This window comes from Cygnus olor, chromosome 27, assembly GCF_009769625.2.
Source record: "Cygnus olor isolate bCygOlo1 chromosome 27, bCygOlo1.pri.v2, whole genome shotgun sequence".
NCBI classification, from domain to species: domain Eukaryota; kingdom Metazoa; phylum Chordata; class Aves; order Anseriformes; family Anatidae; genus Cygnus; species Cygnus olor.
Window position 1 is genome coordinate 1,641,760 of NC_049195.1, and position 22,672 is coordinate 1,664,431.

At 39.8% G+C, this 22,672-nt stretch overlaps 2 long non-coding RNA genes across 4 annotated transcripts; both read left to right on the top strand.

Moving 5' to 3' along the window:
* Nucleotides 1-1,347: 1,347 nt before the first annotated feature.
* On the top strand, nt 1,348-9,449 carry LOC121060600. Of its 3 annotated transcripts, none has more exons than XR_005814888.1 (4): nt 1,348-2,463; nt 2,959-3,053; nt 6,049-8,233; nt 9,305-9,449. It is a non-coding gene; the product is annotated as an uncharacterized LOC121060600 (long non-coding RNA). The 3 variants fall into 3 exon arrangements; XR_005814889.1 differs by having other exon boundaries at nt 6,555-8,233; XR_005814887.1 differs by lacking the exon at nt 6,049-8,233.
* Nucleotides 9,450-17,788: 8,339 nt separating this feature from the next.
* Nucleotides 17,789-19,168, top strand: LOC121060612. Its single transcript, XR_005814893.1, has 3 exons — nt 17,789-18,030; nt 18,280-18,377; nt 18,740-19,168. It is a non-coding gene; the product is annotated as an uncharacterized LOC121060612 (long non-coding RNA).
* Nucleotides 19,169-22,672: the final 3,504 nt, after the last annotated feature.

Sequence of the window (22,672 nt, forward strand, 5' to 3'; positions counted from 1 at the left end):
GTAGTTCCTGTAACAAAAAGCAGTCAGTATGACTGCAATTACTATTCGTTATAATGGAGAGTTTTCAGAAAATGCTTGAAAATTCAGGAGAAAACCTCATTTGTTGCTGGAACAAGTTAAAATTTCAAACTGGATGTGAACATCAAAATGTTCTGACCTTGGATTTGTATGGGTGGGAAAGAAAAAGGGAACAGGGAAGGAGGGAATGTTTTTAATTTTTCAACTAAATACCAGTATTCTCCCTGAATTTCTCAGAGACCTGTTCACCAGGTTTATACATACAGATAGGAATCCAGAAACTTCATTCGAGAACTATTTTATTCTTTCATCTTGGCAACTTTTACTACCCTAAATGTAAATCATTTTTGGTTTAGCATGCCTGGAATTTTGCGGGAGCTGACCCTGAATTGTACTGTTTAATTAAGATAACATGTATGCATCTGAAGTGATAAGTGAAAATCTAATAATGGATGAAAAATTGTTTTTAACCTTCATGCCTCTTCTCTTCCCAACATTGCATATATTGACTCCGAACATACAGTTATGAACATTGCTCATTTTCTTTTAAAGAGCTGATTATCTCATTGACACAATTTTATGTGGTTTTCCAATGTGATCATGCAAAATCAAACACTGAGTACGTTCACCTGTGCATATAATATTAAGCTCCATCTGCGTGTGTGTGTCCTGGCCATAATTCTGTGCTGAATATGCTTAATGAATTTATTATAACCTGACAGAGCAAAAACAAAACGAACAACAACAACAAAAAAAAGCAACGCCTTGATGGCTAATCTTTCTCCTTTGGTTGACATACCACTAATTCTTGTGAAGGAGAGGAAAATGCTGCAATGTGGCATAAACAACTGAAAAAGCACTGTTTTTGTATATATGGGAAGATTTTTTTAAATATTATTACCTTCCAGTGGACATGTTCACAGAATCACGTTCATAGAGGAGTCTCCTATGACTAACACCCTTCGTGCCTTCTTTGCGGCACTGGTTTTGGTGCAGTTGGGAGACTGAGCCAGCTTTGTGGTGCCAGCCTCTCCGAGTTCCTTGTGGTTGGTCTTTCTGAGGTCTTTACTAGTTCTCCCAGAGTCTCCTCTCTCCTGCCTTAGAATCTCATATCTACTGTGCAGGGGCACTTCAGGGGCAGGGGAAAGGCTCCTGTCTCTGATCAGAGACAAGGGTCCACTTTCCCTTGTCCTGTGAGTCTTTCAAACGTGCTTGTTTCCCTACCCCTTTCCTGGACTTAAGGCAGGGCTGCTGCTCAGACTGCGTCAGCGTATAACACCATTTGTGAATCTCCTGCTCAGGTTCCTGAATGCTACGCCGCCTGGTGAGCTCCTCTCACAACTGAGCCACCTGTCTGAAGAGCTCATCCAGCTGAGCACACTTGCACCCATGATACAGATATTCAAAACCACCTGGATGCCATCCTGCACCAGGTGCTCTAGGTGATCTTGCTCGGCAGGGGTGTTGGACAAAACGATCTTCAGAGGTCCCTTGCAACTTTGGCCATTTTGTGATTCTGTGAGGCACCTGCCTGGGGAGGTTGCACCCCCCTAGCCTGGGTTTCAGCCGCAGACCGGCAACCTCGGCGGGCGGACGCCGTTTCTTCAGCAGCAAACCCTTCCCACAACACAAACATGACCGAGCCTGCTCCCGGTCGCTCCCACACACGAGGAGCTGCCTTTGTAGGACAGAGGGAGGCGCTCCTGGCTTCCCCCCAAGCCTTGTCGGCCGCCTTCGAGAGGGCTGCCGGGGCCTGGCGGCTCCCTCGAGGAGCCTACATGTAGGAAATCCTCCCCCCTGCCCGCCGCCATTCCCCGCTCCTCGGGAGGACGCCTCCGCCCCTGAACCGATCTCCTCAGTGACTGCAAAATGGTGGCGCTTATCCCTCTGCTGTTAGCATTGCCCAAGGGTTGCTCCTGCTCATCTTGACTACAGACGAAGCTTCCTTCCGAAGCGGGCAGAGTGTGGCTCCTCTCTTCTTTCCTGGCCATCGCTCAGGCTGTCCCAGAGGCTGGAAGATGGGGTAAAACATACTACAACTTCACACCCGTCCCTGGGCTTTGAAAAGGCCTTGTGTCAGCTCTTCTGTGTGGCTCTTAATATAGGACTTAACAGCACAAAATGTAAATCCTTACCGTGCTTTCCATTGTCAAATAATTTGCTTGTTGACATGTTTGGTTGTTTATTTAATGAGCCAGGGCAAGCCCTCTGCTGATGTCTTTCACCACAAGCTGATTGGAAATAAAGCTGCTGAAGTGGTGTGGTGAGCTATTAAACCTGTAATTTTGGTAGTGGCCAGCTGGCCACAGAAGACACTGCTGGCAAGCAGCAAAGATTTCTTAGTTCAATGTGATTTCCAATCTTCTGAAATCCAGCATAGATAGATAACCCACAATAGAGCATTATATTTCCACAGCCTGATTTGATTTCATTTTTACGTACACAGTATGTATGATTCTTGTTTTCATGTTATTTATTCCTTTTTTTAGCTAAATTAAGGTTTGGTAGCAAGCAGTCCAGTTTCTTGGTTGGGTTCTTGTTTTTATTGGTTATGAATTCCCACTGATAACGCTAAATCTTATGATCTAGGATATTTCCTTTCTTTTTTTCTTCTGGTAAGAGTGACACTAGAGAATTTTTCTCTTCTCTCAGCTGTTCTGTTACAAACCAGTTCTATTCTTTCTGTCCTTTTAATACCCCAAAATAACAAACCTTAGGAAACTAAAAATCAATGCTGATTAATTCTGATAATTTTAACTCTTATTACACATACCTTTGCTCCTTAGTTGACTTTTGCATGCGTGTCTTTGAATTTTAATTTAGTCAAACATATGCCTGTTAATTAAATTGCAAGTATGTGGCACCTCTTATTTGAAGATAGCTATGTCACTTTCTGCTTAGTTTTGTGATGTTCATTTAATTAATTTATATCTGTTTTAGTCAAAATGTGAAGAATGCAGCACAGAAGAGACCAAGCGGAGTGTCCCAAGGGAAATGTCTTGTCCACAGAGGGCTGTAGGAACAGGATGGACAGGGTAAGTAAGGTATCAAGAATCACAATCTTGCTGCAGACACAACACAGCCCTGCCCCTATATTTGAGCCATGAGAGAACCATCTCCCATCGCACTCCTCCCTCTCTGAGCTCCCGTTTGTCTTCTGAGCAGCTTTCTGCTCTTCCCATTATCTCACCAATTTACACCCATTTCCTTATGCCCACAGTTACACTTCAGTAGAAGCAGTGAAAAGACTCCTCAGTTTTCTACTGAATTTGCACAATCATTTTTTTATCACATTACCCATCTAACATATCAGCTATTTTTTCCTTTTTTTTTATCATGTTTGTAATTCAAGAAAGTTTTTTCCAAATGTATCTTACTTCAACCATAGCAATAGTTAGTTTTCTTCTACTGCTGTATGACTTGCTAGATTAGAGTAACTAAGATTCCCTATATTTTGATATTATTCTGTCACAGTATGCAAATTGTTTTTTTTTCCTTTGAGGTCATGCCAGACTGTCCTTTCTGGATTTTTTTTTTTATAAAGCAGTAAACAAATTGGACACATGCTAGCACAAATGTTGGAATTCGCTTCAGTTATTAGCCATCATATAAACAAACTACAGCAACTGCTCTTCCCAAAATGCTTAATATACGGGTTTATTTTCTACTGATTTGTAAGACATATTTCATACGTATTCATTAAGTTTCCAGCTGGGGAGTTAAAAAGAAAAGCTGGTTCTTGAAGCATGAGTTAGCATTTCTAAAGATCAAATCCAGCCGTTTTTGGTATTTGAAACAGTTCTGAAGTCAGTCCCCTCTGCCCCTTAAAAAGAGACTCCTTTTAAATCACCTTCTGGCAGCAATCCTAATTTCAGGTACTCAAATAATTACTCATGTAAAAAATATATTTGTGGTTTTGAAGACATTATTTTAAATGATTTTGGACAATATAAATTAGCTTTTAGTAGTGTCATTCAGGATAATCAGGATGATTACATGAATACCCAATGTTTTCTATTTGAATACTAATAGCCTCAAACTCGGCAAAGGAGCTTCCACTGCATTATTGCTAAACATTTTTTTCTTCATTTCTTACTGTTTGAAGTGCAGTAGAAAAAATAAAGTGGGCTAGCAAGTGTCTAAAGTCAGAAATGTATCCCAGCCCTTCAATTTTGTGGCAAATAATTGGGCCCTGAAGGAATTGGTTGTACAGTTGCTCTCCCAGCTGTAGTGTGTGTACGTTGGCTCAGTTTCTCACAGATGCCTCCCAGCAATACGTTTTGGCAGGAGCCCTAAGGACTTACACCTCAAAGGAGGGGGGAAAGTATGCCCTAAATTGAGGGTTCAAGCTAATATGATCCAGAGCCCCATCCAATGAAGATGTTCACAAGGGAACAAACTCCAAACATTTTAGTGAATTCCATTTTACGCTCAGGAAGGTAAAGTCACTGACAAGTCTTTATTGTTCACCCTATCCAGCATCAGCGACATCTCACTCTTATTAGCCTTTAAACCTTTTAGACAAGCTGCTACTTCACTTTATTACACCCACACCAGTACAAGTAATGTATCCATGTAAGCAATATCCATTTGTTTTTTTAGAATTGTTTGTTTCCAGAAAACACGTATGCTGGCGTGTTTATACATCTTCAGTTCCAGCATCTCAGATTTAAAACGTACGACAAAGAATTTTGTCTAAAACTCTGTCCTGCAGAATTAGTGGAAATGGAAGTTTTACCGAGGCTTTGCTGATTAAAATTTAGCTGGAGCATGGGGAAATCTTTCAAAAGTACTTTTAAATTTAGGAATATACATCTCTGTTATAAAAGTGACATTGATGCTTCGGAGGCCAGAGGGATTGGATGGATAGTCCATATGGAGGTCAAAGTAGTAGAGAACAACTGATGAAGAGACAACTCATTGCTTTTAGAGCCAGCATACAATACTTGACTATTTTGGGCTAATTGGTTTAGGCACAGTAATGTTTGTATTCTGTTCCTTGTCCTTAAACTCTGCTAACTCTGGGGCTCAGTTCCCCCGTTTGGAAGGGGACAGTAATTGCATTGTTCCTAGTGTTGATCCCGATGGAGGGGCACGTGGATATTTATACAGATGGACTGCATTTTTACTGGACCTTCAAGAGGTTTCAGTTTTCTTACTGCTCAAACTGTGTTTGAAAATCGTAAGGTAACTCTAGGCAAATATCTCTATGTGGTCAAAAGCAGAAATATCCTTGTTCCTGTGTAAGGAGCATCTGTTTTCTTCCATCTTAGCTTAGAATGAGAATCCACTAGACAGATTGAAAATGTAGGCCTGCTTTTAATGCTGAGCATTGTAATAAATGGTGAATGTTACTTTACGATCAGGTACTTTTACAAAGCTCTTTTCATGCAGTTCTTCCATATTTTCAAATAACAACACCCAATTAAGCACTTGAATCAGTGCTGCCCTCAGCAGAGATGTAATTAAGCAGGTGTTTAAATCCCTTGTTAAATTATTCTCTTCTTTCCTAACCTGCCGTTACTATTCTGTCCAGAAAAATAATGCAATAGAAAGCAAATGAATTCTGAAGCCCTGGCTTCAGGCATATAAGGGTCAAACTGCATCAGCCATACAAATAGATCTGTGGAATCCAGTTGGATCTAGGTGAAGCAGGGCAGATTTAAGTAGAGGCTGCTGGATAAAAGCAGTTAATGGCTAAATAAATAAATAAATAAATAAATCACTTCTTCAGGAAGAAAAAGAGTTGAATGAAATAAAAATCCACTTCCAAAAGGGCTTTATGTGGCACTTTTCCCAACAAATGGCTTGACTCCTGTAATTCAGAATGCGCACAAAATGCGGACATGGCCTGGTCATAAAGAGAATAGGGAAACAAAGAGGTTGCTAATTCAATTTCAAATGTTATAGATCAAACTCTTGACTCTTTGTCCAAATGGAAACCTACACTAAATAATATTATCGTGAATTGGCTCAGCAACTTAATGGACTAAGACACTCATATCTAACAGATTGCCTGGTCTCTCCTAGGTCTTGGAAACTGTTTCTCTTGTGGATACCTTCAACCAAGCCTCAACGTACACTTGTTATAGAATAAACAGGATAAAGTCACATCATCATTTTCATTATGTCCACTTAGCTAAAAGATGCGTTAACCATTCTGTGTCGTGTCTTGTCATGTTTATGGCCAGAGGAGCAGGTTCAGGGTCTTTCAGAGGTCTGTCCTTTCAGACAGCTTTCCAGATACGCCTGATAAGCCAACCATGCAGATTGGAGCCCAAGAATTTAATTCTTTAGGATACAAAACATTTCATCTAGGACCCCTAAAGTCTTCTGGGCCATTTTGGTCTTACAAGCTGGTTCTTGTAGAATTCGGTACCGCGTATACTAAAGAATCACAATACTTCCATTTTCATGTTCTGTGGTCCCATGGCTGCTAGATATTTCAGATCATTGCATTAATGTGCATTTACGGGGTGGGGAGGTTGTATCTTCTGATAACTGCTTTGCTAATTTGCTAATACCTCTTTCCCCAGAACGGTAATGAACCCACAGCAAGACTGACCTTAAGGCTGTGCAGGAGGGAAGAGCTTATAGCCTTAGGAGCATCATATATCGTGAAAGCTTTTTTAAAGTAAAAAGAGGTGGGAGTGTGTGTGTGCAGATGTACGTGTAGATGGGCCCTACCAGTACAGACTGACTGCTGTAGCAGCTGTCTGCTGATGCTGTGAGCAAGCAGCCTAAGATGAGCAGACAAGTAATGTTTCACACGTTTTAAACGTGCTGTTTCTCTTATGCTGGTTGTTTTTAAGAATGTTAGTTCAGCTCAATTTGATGGAAGAAAATGAATAGTTTTACAGCAAAGGGGCTCAGGTTTAAAAGTTCTATGAAAATTAAATTCTGTGTGATGTTAGTCCATCCCAGAAAAATGAGGCTTGTCCTCCATTAGTGCACTCAAATATATAGGTATGTACCTCTGCTAATTTCCACAAACATGCATGATGCAGGGGAACACAGGACAGATTCTTGAGCTCTTGCTAACCCAGGTTGGCAAGTCTTCAAGGAGCACAAGCGTGGGTGAGTAATGCCAACTCAGATCTACAGGCAGAACAGCACTGTTCATGCGGCGTTGTGCCCAGCTTAATAAGTAATATGGTGCACGTACTCTGAACTTCACAGCGTTCCTAAAATAGTCTGGATGGAACCAATTTCTCAGTGGGTTTCTCTGTTCTTGTGATGTAAGATGCCCATGGGCAAGTAAACTTCCTTCAAAGATCTGTTTTTGGACTTTGATGTCTCCTGCTTTGGGAAGTGACTAGTGCTAGCTCTCTGAAAGCAGCTGGGACTGTTTAGCCTCAAGAAGAGAAAGCTCGGGGGAATTTTATCAGCATGTTGCCTGAAGAGAGAGAGTAAAAATGATGGAGCCGGACTCTTCTGGGTGGTAGCCAGTCACAGGACAAGAGGCACTGGACACAAATTGAAATACTGGAAATTCAGTTTAAACATGAGAAAAAACTTTTTTATTGTGAAAGTCACCAAACACTGGAGCTTTCCTAGGTGGGCTGTGGAGTCTCCATCCCTGGAGACATTTAAAACCCGACTGGACATGGCCATGGCCTGCTGTAGCTCATCCTGCCTTGTGCAGGGATTTGGACTGGACAACTTCCAGAGGTCACTTCCAAACCGCGGCTGTTCTGTGGTTTTGTGATTTACGAATCTTATCCATGGTGAAACGCAGCGGAACTGAGTGTCCTAGACTTTTAAATGGCTTTTGAAGATGAGACTCGGGCTCCTCAATCAGATACAATGCTGAGTGGAGGAGTAATGTAATACTGTGAAAAAAATTGCCTGAGTTCCGAGCACCTTTCAAAAGCTTACACGTAAATATATAGGTCTAGTGCTTGATATGGAACACTTCAAAACTTTGTAGTGTGCTTTTAAATCCCCCAAATACTTCCACCTATACAACAATTAAGTAACACTTAAAAATAACCTTGTTTCTTTTTGTTAAATTTTGAATCCTAGATAAAACAACAAAATAACACGGTTGTGTTCCCTTCCCTGATTATTAAATACAGAATGTGAAATACTATTGATGAAGAGTTCATTGCCTAAAAGGTTACTTTCCTAAAAATGAAAAGGAACCAAGCAACGTTTGCTGTGCCAAGGCTCATTTCTTCTGCCTACCAGGGACAATAAGCATGCCATTTGAAAGGTCATTGGTTCTTTTGTATGCTAATAAACAATTAGTATGGCTGGGGGGGAGATGTGGCATCACCGGCTTTAGAATGTATTTCTGAGCAAATTAACCGTTCATGACAAGTTAAGAATACTGAGGCTAACATCTCCTGGATGATTTCTTAGCCATCATTTCAGGCTGTGTGAAAATATTGCTATTTAATCAGCTCTGCCTAACAATTATTTTTCTCCTCGACAAGCACCTTCTGGGACTTCAGTTCACCCCTGAGATTATTATATTTTTGTTGTAACATTTTATAGCTGATAAGGAAAAAGGATTTAGAAAAAGAAAATAACTGACTTTTTCTCCCAGGCAGTTATAATGGTGTATGCATATGAAATATGTGTGCATGGAATATAAATTTGATATTATTCCAGTGATTTTATTGCAGCGGTAGTGTTGAAGTTTCACACATTCTGATAATTGCCATGCTCTCCCTTTGCCCCCCACCCCCTCACACACACTGCAGCCACACAGAAACCGTTCATCTGGTCAGCATTCGGAGAGGAAAATAACTCTGATTGTGGATGGAAGCACCTAACTTACTGAAAGCCAGATACAGCAGTTTGAATGGTACGCACAAAAGACTTGCTCTTCCTATTTGTGAATTGCTCAGGAACATCTGCAGGCTAGCAATCAATTTTTTATTTTTTATCTTTTTTAGCTAATCATTGGAAAACACATTTTAGACTTCCTGGAATGACTTTCACCTGTCCTATTTTCTTTGCTTGGCTTTCATATTAGTTCTGCCTGCCATTTTTTGGATGCCAAGGGATATTCTCTTGCTAAGTTTCCAGAATACAGTAACATTGAGACAGGATTTTTTTCAAATGGCGTAAAAGCAGCTGCTGCATGAACAAGTGCAAGGAAGTTGGCTAGCTGGGAAAGCAGAGGGGTGTAAGCAGGTGGGCTCCAAGCTCCTTCTATAGTCTGGTTTCTTGTTAGAGGTATGTTGAGGTGAGGGGGAGGTTGGAAACCTGTGTTAATCTGCAACTCTTTTGCTTCCAAGAGTATCTAGTTGACGTTGTCCTTGTTTTTTGGCCCCAGGCTTTCTCTAGCATCCTGCAGAGCCCACTCTTTTCAGATCAGAAGTCTCAAGAGGATTACCCAGCACGTCTCCCAGCCTTAGGACACATGCAGCTCTGAACATGGGGGAAAGTGGTATGTACGCAGTACGTTTCTTTTTTCTGGATGTGGATTCAGCTTTGCATATCCTAATCCCAGATGGGGGAGTGAGCTGTGCACGTAACAGAGCTGGGCAGAATGCGAAAACATCTGCTGTGGTTGAGAAGTCTCAGGCAAATGGTGAAACATTAGCAAGCCCACCTGGTGAAATGGTAGGGCAGAATACTTGCAAATAGGCAGATGAATGTGTGCAACAGGTATGTTATATCAGCAGAAATAGAAAGTCAGGATGAAATACTCAGCAGTAGCTTTGTTGAAAGTACAGCAGTTGACTCAGGTCAAGGAGATGACTTGCCAGTCAAGCGTGGTATTTATTCTAATTACTACAAGTAATGCTTGAGATGAGCAGTGGAAATAATGGTCATTATATTTTGAATAGCGTCATATCTCCTCTTTTGTGGGGCTCCTTCAGTCTACCAAAAATCTGGAGGTACATGAGTTCAGTAGACTGCACCTCTTGTTTGTGGGAAATCTTTTATGGCACCAAAACAGCATCTAAAATGTCTTTAGCAGCTTCTGTTACGTTGATGCTTTCAGTTCACAATTTTATGTCGATAGTACAGGGTCTATCTTCGCTTGCTTTCCTTTGTTTATTTGTAATTAACTTTTTTATTGTTTTCTGCACACAAAGCAATCAAACTACATCAGAGAACATTAGTGAACAGCGATACATTCCTCCATAAACAGTAAACAGAACGTTTCTTAGGCAAAGTTTGCAACACTCACGCTACCATGCATGAAAGCGTTGCATTGCACTTCAGGCGTGGTTGATGGCTCGGGAGCCACCAAAAGAGACAAGTGACTGGGAGAAGTGTGGAAGAGTCTCTCGTTAAATAGCGTTACGTAAATTAATTAAGCTGGTAAACATGACATGTAAGATGGACAAGGAAGTTGTTCTAAGTGCTGAAAGAACTTTCCTAAACCCTCCTAATAAAATTTGCATTCAAAATTCATTTATGAATAGGCTCTAGAGGATTAATACAAAGATGAACAGACCATCGATTTTCCTTCCTAGGAATGTTTTTGAGACTTGCTAAAAGTTTGCACACGAAGACAAAGCGTTTATGAACTCGTAAAGCTGGAGGCTGTGGGAGGGCAGAGACGAACACAGAGACTGGACCGCTTTCCCTCCCCTAAGCAGCATGTTGGTCCAGGCACTTCTGGGGCAGTGAAAGATCAAACTTCAAGTTGTTGTTCAACTTGATTCAGATGGCTTGGCTTCTCTATGCTCAGTCTAGCTAATACATGCTTATTAGATATCTTAATAAATGGTTATTTATGGGTTTGAAGACTCAAAGAGATCATTCAATCATTTTGTCTGACCTCTTTACAAAGTAGGTCATAGAATTGCTATATTAATGTCAATTGATTGCTGTAATTAAGGGATCGAATCAGTGAAGACATTGCTCAGAGCTGTAGGTTATACTCGCATCTAATAACTTTTCTAGATGGACTGCTACTGATGCTGCCACTATGCTAATACAATCTGTTTATCATTGATAAGCTAGTTATAAAGCCTCTTTTTCATGAATAATAATTCATAAAGTAAATTTAGAGATGGTCAAAGGTGGCCTTTTAATTTTGAATGCTGTGTGTGCGGCTTAGATGGTCTAGACCTTATTTCATATGTATTAGCCCCAAATGCAACTGAAATCAGCAAGTCCTTGTTACCTGCACAATCTCCAAAGACTAGGCACAAGATGCGTTGTGCTGCAAAACTACTGAAGAGTGAACTGATCTAGAAATAGATCTGGAAAAGAAAGGCAATCTTCATCCTGAGATTCTGAATTTTAATTTCTCCCCAAAACAAAATGGCCAAGGAATACTTCAGATTTTTTTTTTATGACAAAAATGTTTTGCTGTATGTTGCTCTGTCCTTTTCTTTGTTTTAGAAAATAATCTTGATACATACTGGAAGGATTAAAGTTTCTAATTAGCTGGAAACAACTTGATACATTGAACTTTTTTTTCTATTGAAAAGTTAGGTTAAAAACTTTTCCTTCTGCTCTGGGTAGAGGCAGCATGTGAAAATGAATCTACACTGTTCTCTTGTATTTGTCTAGCATTTTTGATGCTGGCAAGGATCAAGTGAGCATGTAAATGTGGTGCTGCACAACCTGCCTCAACCTCGGCATCAGAGGAAGCAGTTTCGGTGTTGAGAGGTCAGTTCCAGCTCAGAGCTTGCTTTAATTCTGTGTTTCTTTGCTGAGAATGATGAGAGTTGTCTAAATGGGCGAAATACTCTGGTGGCTTTTTTTTTTTATATATCAGTATGTCAACCGGGGAATTGCCCAAGACAATGGTACCTGGTACAGGATATCCAGGAGCTCTTTTCTTCTAAACATCCTGCCCGACCCAGATTTGAACCAGTAAGCTAGTACTGAAAATGCTCTGCAGTACTGACCAACATCCACATTATCCAGAAATTATAACTGAAAGACAACTGCTCTGGGTGCTTACTCACAAGTATTTTTTAATGCGGTTTTGCCTCCTGATCATATGAGTCCGTAGAATGTAGTTGAAAATCAAATGCTGTGGAAAATTTACAGTACCCCCCTGAGTTTCACTGAGCAGGGAGCACTTTTCAATTCCAGAGTGAGCTGCAAAGCTTAAACCGGGCAAAGAATTCATTATTTTAATGATAATAATTTACACTTGCATGGGAGCTTTCATCCAAGAAAATATCATGTTAGAATTTTCCTTTCATGGTCTCTCTAAGACGGGGTAATTTCACCTTGATAAGTGTTTGTATTACATTTACCTTTGCTGTTTTGGAAGTAAAAAGGAAGATGATTATAGTTTGTATAGTTGAGTGTTTATTATGACAATATATTTCATTTATATCATATTTTTCTTCTTAAAATCTGAATGTCGTTTTGAAACTCTGGCTTGAATACCTGTCAATACCCCTATTGTGTAAAATTAGTCCGCTGTTACATACGTGGGGAAACTGAGGTCGTAACCTCCTGCGTGTGTGGTTTCTTTCTCCCCCTCTTGGCCCCCCTTGAACTAAATGGAAGCAGGACATGGTTTGCGCCTCTGGAAATCAGGTCCTCTTACCAAGATCAAAGCCAGCGGTCCAGCTTGGCGGTGTCCTCAAAAGTAAGTTTTTTCTCTTGAAAGGGACTTCTCGTCTGCTTAAAATGAAGCATCTGCTCAACTGATCTGCTGAATGTAGGTGGGATGCTAAATGCTTTGCAGGGCAAGTCTGTGGCAAATCTAGGGGTGGATGGAAGCATACAGCTCTTATCCAACACACCTGAAAATTAGTGGAGATCATTTTCATGGTTTCAGTTAAGCTGTTAGTATCTTCTGTTATGTGCAGTGTACAGTATCTTCCTTCTCTTCCGATACATGGTAAATAGAGCCAATTTTGCTTCTTTTGATGTGTAATAAATTCTGCATTCAAAAGCTCTGTTTTCTTTCAGCTATTGTCTTTTTTTGGAGGCTCTGCATAACTATATAGCCTATTTCTAATTTTATCATTTTTTCTTACGCAATTCTCTATGCACTATTTACTTGTTTAAGAAATGAAATTGCATTTTTTCCCCCAAAAAAGCTGTAGGGAACCTTTCATTTAAGCATGTGCAAGCAGCATAAGGCAGACCAATAACACAAAGTCAAAGCCATTTCATAGAAAGTGTTTCATAAATGCTAATTGAGCTAAATGAGCTTAGAAAGCATTTTACAGAGAAAGTATCCAAAATACAGGACGGATTGCAAGATGCGTTCCCTTTATAATGTATTACTGCAGTGTTATGCTGCTGGATTTATATATCAGTTTTAACTACTAGTCTTGATTATGTCATAAAGATTTCATAGATTATTCTTGTGTTTTTTTTTCCTCTGCCAGTAATCCATTTTATGAATATTAGCCAGTAGTTGAGTGACAAATTTTGATCAAACTTAAACTTTTAATGCGTTCCAATTAGTGGATGGATATGCTATTGTTATGTCTCAATGATTCTCACAAGTGTTTGTGTTTCACCGCTTTAAAAAGACACTTTGGCTCTGTAAAACCTCAAAGACACTCTAAAGTCATCACTAAAGACAAAACTGTGAAAACAGTCATTTCAGTCCCATACCACTTTGCCAAAGAAAGAAATAGTATGTTTTTATTATTTATTTCATATCTACATTGTATAAATACACTTAAATCTCCCAAATGGTAATTTTGGACTACCTACAGGAATTCATTCAGCACAGTAGTATTTAATGGCATGGGTTAATGGGTTTGTTATTGCTACATGAAGACAGGGAGTTAGTTTTTGTTCACATTTTCACATGTGTAATGGAGGTGGAAGAGATTAAAGATAATACTTCTTTATTAAAGAAGGTTGTTAGCATTCAGCAGTCTGTAGCCACCAGTCCAGGCAATCAGCATCCAGTAAACATCAGTGGATTGTCTGAAGCTGTGGGATTCTGTGCCTTGACCAGATCTGCAAATACTCCACAGATTTTCCAAAGGTATTCCAAAATGCCTGTTACCCAGGAAATCCCCCTTTTGCACCTTTGCTCAGATTTTCAGAATATTGTTTGGCCCTCTTTAGAAGAACCATTTTTCCATCTGAATATTTAAACCACTGCCACAGGAAAGTGGCTGATTGCCACCTCACAATTCTTCTGCCAACTAATCTGGGAGGAGAGCCTTAGCAGTTCAAGGATTGTATTGTATATCTTTGTCAGCAAGCAGCATCTGCCAGAGAAGCTGGTCTGTTGAATTCCAGCAAGTATCCCCAGTAATTTTAATCCAGAGACCAAGGTTCAAGAGGGACTTAGAACAAATATGCGGACATAACATTAACTAAAGCTCTTCATAACTTGCAAGATAAGTTTATTTCTCCCTATCCCCACTTCTTTTCTTGCTTTCCACCAGTGCCCTTATTAATGAACTGTGAAAGCTGACATTTCCAATAAGGAACAATTAAATCTGAAACTAAATTAAATGAAGTCATTCATTTACAAAATAATAGCTAACTAGCATGAGGATGGTGAAAAATGATCGCAAGTCATGGGGAAAAAAGGAGTAAATTAAGTCTGACTACATTAATGTTCTTTAAATACTTCTGCTGCTCAGAAAATTAAATGGAAAACATCTTATTAGCTATCTTACATATAAGGTAATAATGTGTGTATTCAGCATGACAAGTACTACAGGATAGAAGTTCTTCATAGAAGTCACTGTAAGTAAGTTATTTAAATTTTTTGGCACCCTTATTGCAAAGGGACTATGGCAGGTCTGAAGCAAGAGACTTGCTTGGAACCTGCTCTTGCATTGAACCTTATAATGCTGGTGAAAACAGGGTAATGGGCATAGTCCTTGGATGTTTCAGCTGAATGTAATTAACCACTGTGCTGCATTTTCATCCCTGTGGAAGGAATTTGCTGGGTCCTCCTCCATCTCCATAGTGTGGGAAGTGCTTGCAGAATAAGGACAGTAGCAAGAGCTCATCCAAGGAGAGCTGATTCAGCAAATACTGGCAACAGCCCTCCAGTCACTCTGTGTTCTCAGCTTTTTGCCTGTTATACTGTGTAAGGGTAGAATTCACCAGAAATTTCAGTAAGTTCGAGGCCTAAGTATGTCTGCCTCGTTTTCAGAGTTCGGATGGCTTTACATGGATGTAGATTTTTGTTCCTATGTGAGAAACTTCAGCCAAAGAGCTAAATTTTTTAGAGCTAGTAATCCACAGCTGATACTGGGTTATTTCATGTAAAATCCAGCCACTCAGGCTTGCTGCTCTTGTGGTTGGATTTTTCAGGCTATCCATCCAACATGTGCCCAGTGTGCTGATCCCTATAAAACCAAATCCAAGAAAGATATGCAAATGTTTGTAAGAACATAATGGAGAAGAACACACATTGCTCGATTTTAAGGGAATGCTGATTTACTGTGACCAATGCTAGCTTAAGTTTTGCTGTGCTACTTCGTGCATTTTTATTTAAAAATACTTTAAAAATTTATCTGTGAATCTCTGAAGGCTCGAGTTAATTTTGCAATCAGTTATTCTTCTGGGGCTTTGTAGAATTCACAGCTCTGCCGTAAGAATTTGAATTCTACTTGGATTAATATAAAAACCCCTAACCTTCTTGCTTACATTCTCCAAAACCCGTGTGGTTATTATTATTGTTGTTATTATTGCCAAGGCTGAGGAATATTTGAAAAGGAGATTTGGACCCAGGTTGAAAAAAGCATTGATTTCCTCAGTTATACTTAAGGCCCTTTCCTTTTGTAAAACAAATAACCTGAATAAACATGTCAGGGAAGATTAAAACCTCATTAAAAAGTGTAAACAGAGTGCAAAGAAAAAAAAAAGCTTAGCTGAATTGAATAATGGTAATAATAAAATCACTAAACAATATTGCTAGTTAAAAGTCCTGTTAAAGTGAATGTACCGTTGAGATGGGAAGCAGAGCTGCTGTTATCTAACACTCAGGATGGAGATTTCTTTTCAATAATTTGATAACATTTTAATGAATAAATTAATAACATTATCCAGGAAATGGAGTCCATAGATAAAGTCAATTCCTCGCCAGTTCCCAAATCTAATCAGAGAAGTTCTGTTCAGGGATGGTCAACAGTGATGCGTATGTTCAGCAATATTTTCCCTGCCCACCTAGAAGGAGACACAACTGCTGTGGCTACCCGTATGGCGCTGCATTCATAAGAGGTTTACTCCACAATTTTAATGCAAATTATGGCTTTAAGGCTGGCAATTACTCTTTTTTTTTTGTTTTTTTTTACTGAGGTGAGCAGGATTGTTGCGTATATGCCTTGAAAATGCTAGAGAAAACAGCTCCATCTTCTTTTTAAGTGACATCTTTTTAAAGACAAATTCACAGAAAAGGAGAAATATTACTTGTTACAGAAGAAGCACTTAGATTTTGATAACAGGATTGAGCTGTGTTAATGTATTGCCAGTGCATAAGAACCATTCTCAAGGCTTTAGATTTAAATAGGTAAGAGGTGCGTGTGGCTAAGACAGGGGAAAAGGAGTAGAGGGAAGAAGTTCATGAAGGACAGGGCAAAACAAGTGCAGAGAAATTACAAAGAAGTTACAAATGGCAGGATCGGGAGAACTGCATTTTTGTATTTAAGGTAGAATTTAAAACAAAAGGAAGACAGGAATCTGACTTAGAGCCAAGTACCTTGTGATTATCACCTTTGTTTCACTTTGACAGAAGACTGCAACAGTAAATACTCTAATTGTCTGCCTGGCCTTTCAGTCAAGGTCAAGCACAGGAATTTTAATAATAAGACCTTTATTCAAGGCTCCAGAGATACCTGAGTGAGTGATGAATGAACTTGTATGTCTTCACAGCAGAGTTCTGTGTACGCAAGGGTGCCAGCGTATAGTTGTTAATAGTTCACTTGAACTAATTAGCCCTGGTTGGTTCTTGCAGCTTATGAAGCACTGTGTGATGTAGACAATCTCTTGATGCCTCAACATCATTTACAACACAGTGCCCGACCAGCACTCATCATTTCAACAGCCCACCTGACATCTGGAGAAAACCTCTCCGTATCCTTCCATCGTAACAGGATGCAATCCTCCTCCTCTCCAATATATTTGACGGGTAGCTGCTCTTTGTTCAGTACTGTCCGTGTGCTGTCAGATTGCTTCCTACGTTTCCCCTTCACCGGGTCTCCCTAATAAGACTTTGCAAACCCCAAACCCCGGCAGTGTTAGAGGCACAGCAGTACCAAAAAGGCAAGTCTTGAGCTGGGACAACTGCAGCAAGGAACCTGCTTGGGTGCAGGAACAAACCATCGTTGCAGATGAAGTTTCAGTGACGGCAGCTCTTGTGCTGAAAGATTTTGTGCGGTTTACTCTGCATTGATGTTTTTCCTTGTGCATTTTGCTTAAGTCCTTCATTCACAACTGTGATTCTCAAGGTGTAATGCTAAATGCAGAATGTTACTTCAGCTAATGTGGAAATTTATTTAGAATTTCTGTGCTGATTCAGGAAGTTATTTGAGTTTGCGTTTACTTTCAGTGCTTGAGAAAGATACCTGGAACCTACCTGTTTAAAACCAGGACTATAACACAGTGTATCACCCTTCATTATGAGTATCTTACTCCAGAACATAGGGTTTGCTTTTTGCTCCTTCAGATGTGTTCGGTGTGAGATCCTGTTTTTTGCCTGTGTTGCCTGCATTGGTGTAGCTGCACTTCAGTTGCTCCATTGCCCTCGCTCCCAACCCTGGCATTGCTCCCCTAGGCTTATCTTCATTGAGCCTCATTTCATCCCCGTCCCCCTTCATACGTAGTTTAAAGCCCTCTCAACGAGCCCTGCCAGCTCCTGGGCTAGAATTCATTTCCCCCATTGAGACAGGTGGGACCCATTGGCAGCCATCAGGCCAGGTGCTGAGTTAAACCTCCCCATGATCAAAAAAAAAAACCCACAAAATTCCTGTGCTCCTACCCCATCCCAAGCCTCATCAGCCACCCTCGAAAGGGCTGCCAGTTTGTGGTGGCTCCCTCAGCTGCCTCGAGTGGCCTCGAAGCAGGCCTGAAACCTGCATGCCATGATCCCCCACGCCGCTGCAGGACGCGTCTGCCCCAGAGCCCATCGCCTTACTCAATAAGGTAAGACTCCCTTTTTGCAGAAGAAAAATGAATGAGTTACTCTGTGTTTCCAGAGTCAGTCTAAATCCTGAAATCAGATGGCATTTCTTACTGCTTTTTGGAAATAGATTCACCCAAGGAGAAAAGCTTAATTTGGCCTTAATGCAGAATGAACTTCCTTAATTATGTAGAATTGAGATAGCAAATCTTGTAGCTATGTTTATTTTGTGCACATATGTAATCGTTTTTGCATGTTGATGCTATTTTGAGAATTTTGTGCTGGAGAAGTGCTACTGATGCCTGAAGGATTGCTGGTAGTCGTAGTGGCGAGTATCTGAACTAGTTAGGACTCGAGGATGGCCAGCTAGGTAAGCTTTGTGTTTTCATGGCTGTTGCCAGATTTATCTTTCAGGCTCTCTGGGTTGATAAGAAGAGAGACTTCCTCTTTCAACTTAAGAAAGCTGTATTTTATCATTGTGTGGCTGGAGATTTTAGGTGAAATTGAGATGGTGCTGAGTGGGCCGTCTAATGACTACAGCTGATTCTGCTTGTATTTTCCTTAGAATTAAAAAGAACACAAAGTACAGATCAGTGCATTTACCTATTCTACACAGTTGTGTTATACAAGAAAAAAAAAGTGAAAATTTCCCATAAGATTCTTTGCTATTCTTTTTAATGTTAGAAGTTGGCTTACTTTTCAATCAGTTTTTTTTTTAATGAAATGCTGAAGAGTTGTGCTAGAAAGAGCAGTTTACCTATTGCTGAAGCTGCGTTCCATCTAGTGGTCTGTGACAGGGAGTCCTTGTGGGCTGAAAAATACAATCTGCAGGTATATTGAAAATGTTTTTTTCGGAGTTTGCATTTAGTAGTCTAGCTTGTACACGTTGGTTGTGGTCAGCGAAAGCTTAATTACTGGCTTTGAACTCATGTTGACAGTGGTGCAGAAATGGTTGTGGTGCTGCATCCAAATGAACACGATTATCATGTTTGCCTTGCTACTTAAGTCATTTATTCCCTAATGAGCTGTGATGGAACCTGCTTTTCCCACAGATATATAAATTTACCTGAAGATTTCAGGTATTAGTATTAGCAGCATTAATATTGTTGCTAATTAAGCTTGGCAGGACTCATGAACTAGAGACTGGAAGTATGGCATGGAGAGACAGAAAACTAGTGCGAAAAATGCAACATGAGGGAATGTTCTTGGCTATTTGAGTCTATTTGTAAACGTAGGTGCTTGTCAGTTTTTCAGTTGGTTTATATTGTCCTAGGCAGAAAAAAACCACATAATTTTGCAATATATATTTAAAGGTCTGGTTAATTTTAAAGTGTCTCTTTCTGGCTTTTCAGAATGCAAGTAGTGGAGGGGGTCAGGAATGGATATGAAATACCGAAGAATCCACACCTTGAGTCAGATTTTAATGAGCAGCTAGTGCTCGGTGCTTGGGACTGCTATGGGTAGACATGGTGATGTGAGAGTTTAGTTGCATGGCTGTTAGTTTTCATCCTGTTAGTATTGATTTTGAAACATCAGTAGAGAAGGACAAAACCCTTGCTTAGGTACCTTTGTGGGAGTTTGAAAACTTAGTTTTTTTGTTTCTGTGTATTAACAGTAGGCTCTGTTGCAGGGACAAGTATTTCTTACATAAAATATTCAGCATTCTCTATTAAATATTTCAGAACAACCATAAACTTTTATCAGCCACTTTAATTGACAGACTCCTTCAGTTCTTTTTGTTTTTGAATAATTAAATCTTTCCATCTTCATTTAAAAAAACCCAAACTCTTAGAAGCTGTGAATGTTCTTACTGCGTTCCATCCCTTGACAGTTGCTTCCCCTCAGAGTTTCTCTCTGTCTTAAGGCCTCGAGGAAAAATTCTTCTGACTACTTTCCTGAAGTTTTAAGGTCTTGCAAGAATTCATATCCCCCAGTGGTCCTTCTCCTGTTGGTCTTTCACGCTTCAATCCGGTGAGATGAGTGCTGTTACTTTCATATTAGGCTTTGGTCTTTGCACAGCACCTTCTGTTCTGCGAGAACAATAACAAGTAGGAGTGTTTGAAGTCATGAGGATCCCATGTGCTTTGCAGGGGGTTGGCCAAGAATTGGACCATCTGTTTGGTGGAATGATTTGGGTTTTAGAAAAGCAAAATAAAACTCTGGTCTTGCAAGCGGGTTTGTAAGCATTGTTCCTTGTGCCTGTTGAGGATTCCTATTGATTTTGCTGAAGAGCTAAGTCCAAGTTGTACCCAAAGAATGAGTGCCTTGGTTTGCAGTTTATTGGCCGAAATGCAAACAAGGAAGTTTTAGATCCAGTGTTGCAGTTACCTTATACCTTGTAAGTTGTGGGGATTCCCTTGTTCCTTTTTTTCTTTGGGGAAACAAATCTTTCAGGGTGTTCCTGGATGGGAGAGTCTGCCTTGGTGAGATCCTGTCCTTTGTGCCTGCTGCTGTTTTTCTGGACTTAAAACAACAGAAAGAAAAACCTATTTTATTAGCAGTAAGCAGGATCCTGGGATATAACGGGGATGAAAGAAGGCTATTAAAAATACAAATGCAAATATAATTCAGTGCATGCCAACTGTTTATCAAATACTACATGAGTCTTAGCTCACTTCCAGTCAGTATTAGAAATACCCAATGCAGTGGATAGGTACTATATATTGACATTCTTATGTGGCAAGAAGAATTAAAAGACTTTTCAATTATTCTTGTTTCATTATGCAAGCAGTATTTTCAATTTTTTTTTTTGTTTCCAAATGTATTGGGTAACTCTGACCCTCACGATATGCGCTTGTTACCTGTAGATTCAGGACAGAGCTTCACTTGAGCAGTGTTTCATGAAGACTTGGATTCCCTCCTCTTCCCCTTCATTCCTTCTCTAGTTCTTGTGTTGAGTTTATTGTTGTGTCTGCAAGCCTGGAGTAAAATCTTGAAGCTGTTCAAGTTGATGAGAGTTTTGTCATCGGCTGGAAAAAAGCTAGGGTTTAATGTATAATGATTATTAGAGCACCAGTCTCGATTCCTGTTGAGAAAAATGCTTCTTGTCCCTGCTGGTTCCAGTGTCACCGACCTTCCTTCATGCCCTCAAAATCCCATCATCCGCAAAAATAAGTACATAAATACAGTAGTTGAGGGAAGTTGGGAAATAAGCGCATCCTCTAGTGGATCTCAGAGTGTTTGTCTTCCCTTATCAGCCCTGTAATGATAGTGCAGCGATGGCAGCTTAATGATACCAGCCCCAATGACGCCATTCAGTGCCAAAGAGGTGAAGATTGCACATTTTATTTTGGAAAATAATTATGCAGCTAATTACAGCACTTGACTTTCGTCCTTTCCTTCCCTGTGTTCTTAGGGAGGCTGGTTTGCTCAGCTTGCAAAAGACTGCGTCAGTTATTCTAAAGGTCAAAAGACTCTTGTATTATGATTTGTAATTGCTGGTAATAGTGAATAAAATAAAGACAGCATCATTTTGGATCATTTAACTCATTGCCTAACTTCTGTATTACTAATTCTATTCTATTGTGTGACTATTGTGTGAGTACAGGCTTGAAAGAAGAAAAATAAACTAAAAATTGGGATCTGAACTCTTCTAAAAGTCTTCTGAGAAATTTTGAATTCAAATTTGAAATGTGATCAGACCTAATAATACAGAGCAGTCTGCTTCAGGAGTATTTTTTAAAAGGATGCAAAGGACACAACTGTATTTCAAGAGAAAGCAACTGTATTGCCATTTCAAAAGTACTATAGCTGAAGGATTTTAGTAGGTTTTGGCTCTGTATGGCTTTCAGATCTCAGCTGGATCACTCTGAGTAAGAGTAGGTATTTACATATGCAAGCCCTAATACATAAGTGTTTTGTACAGCTTTTTTTTTTTTACCTTCCTCCCAAAACCCTGGATGGCATCTATGGAGATGCAACTCAGGATACCAAAGCAAATTTCCATCCATTATCCTTTGGTCAGCTGCTCAGTCCCAGGTTGTATAATTGCTCTGGCTTCAGACTGCAGCGTGTTCCCTCACACTTTACATCAGCCGTAAGTCTTGATTCAGTCTGATTCAATTTGCATAATCTCTTCAGCCCTCTATATTTCATTTAGACACCAAAGATTTAGTTTAGTTACAGTTGTGTGTCATTTATCATTTACTTGTCTGCTTTTAGAGTTTGATTTAATCCCCGTGGTTTACTTTGAGACTGATTTCTTATCTGCACAGTGCTCTATTCCACTGTGATTTCCAAGCCTTTGTATGTTCTATCTGCATCTTCCTTATTCTGATGTTTATTTTATACCTAGAGATAAACCACCTTCATCTATGATTTAAAAAAAAAAAAGTAATAAATTTAACAGGTGTAGGCTGGGCCAGAAACCCGTGAAAGGACATTTGTGTACAAAGTGTTTTTTCCAGTGCTTTTTCTGCCAATTGCCATGCTAATGTTTCTTTGTAGGTGGTCAGTATGGTATGAACACGTTGATAGGAATCTGAGATTTACGTCAGACCCTGTTACTGTGTAAGTACATGACTAGAGGGGTGCCAGGTCATTCTTGTCTCTTGTGCGTTGTTTTAGTCTTTTTTTGTTGTTGTTGTTTTTTTGGAGATCTTTGCTTTATGAGTGTAGCACACAGCAATACATTTAATTATAACATGCAGCAAATCTATACCCAGC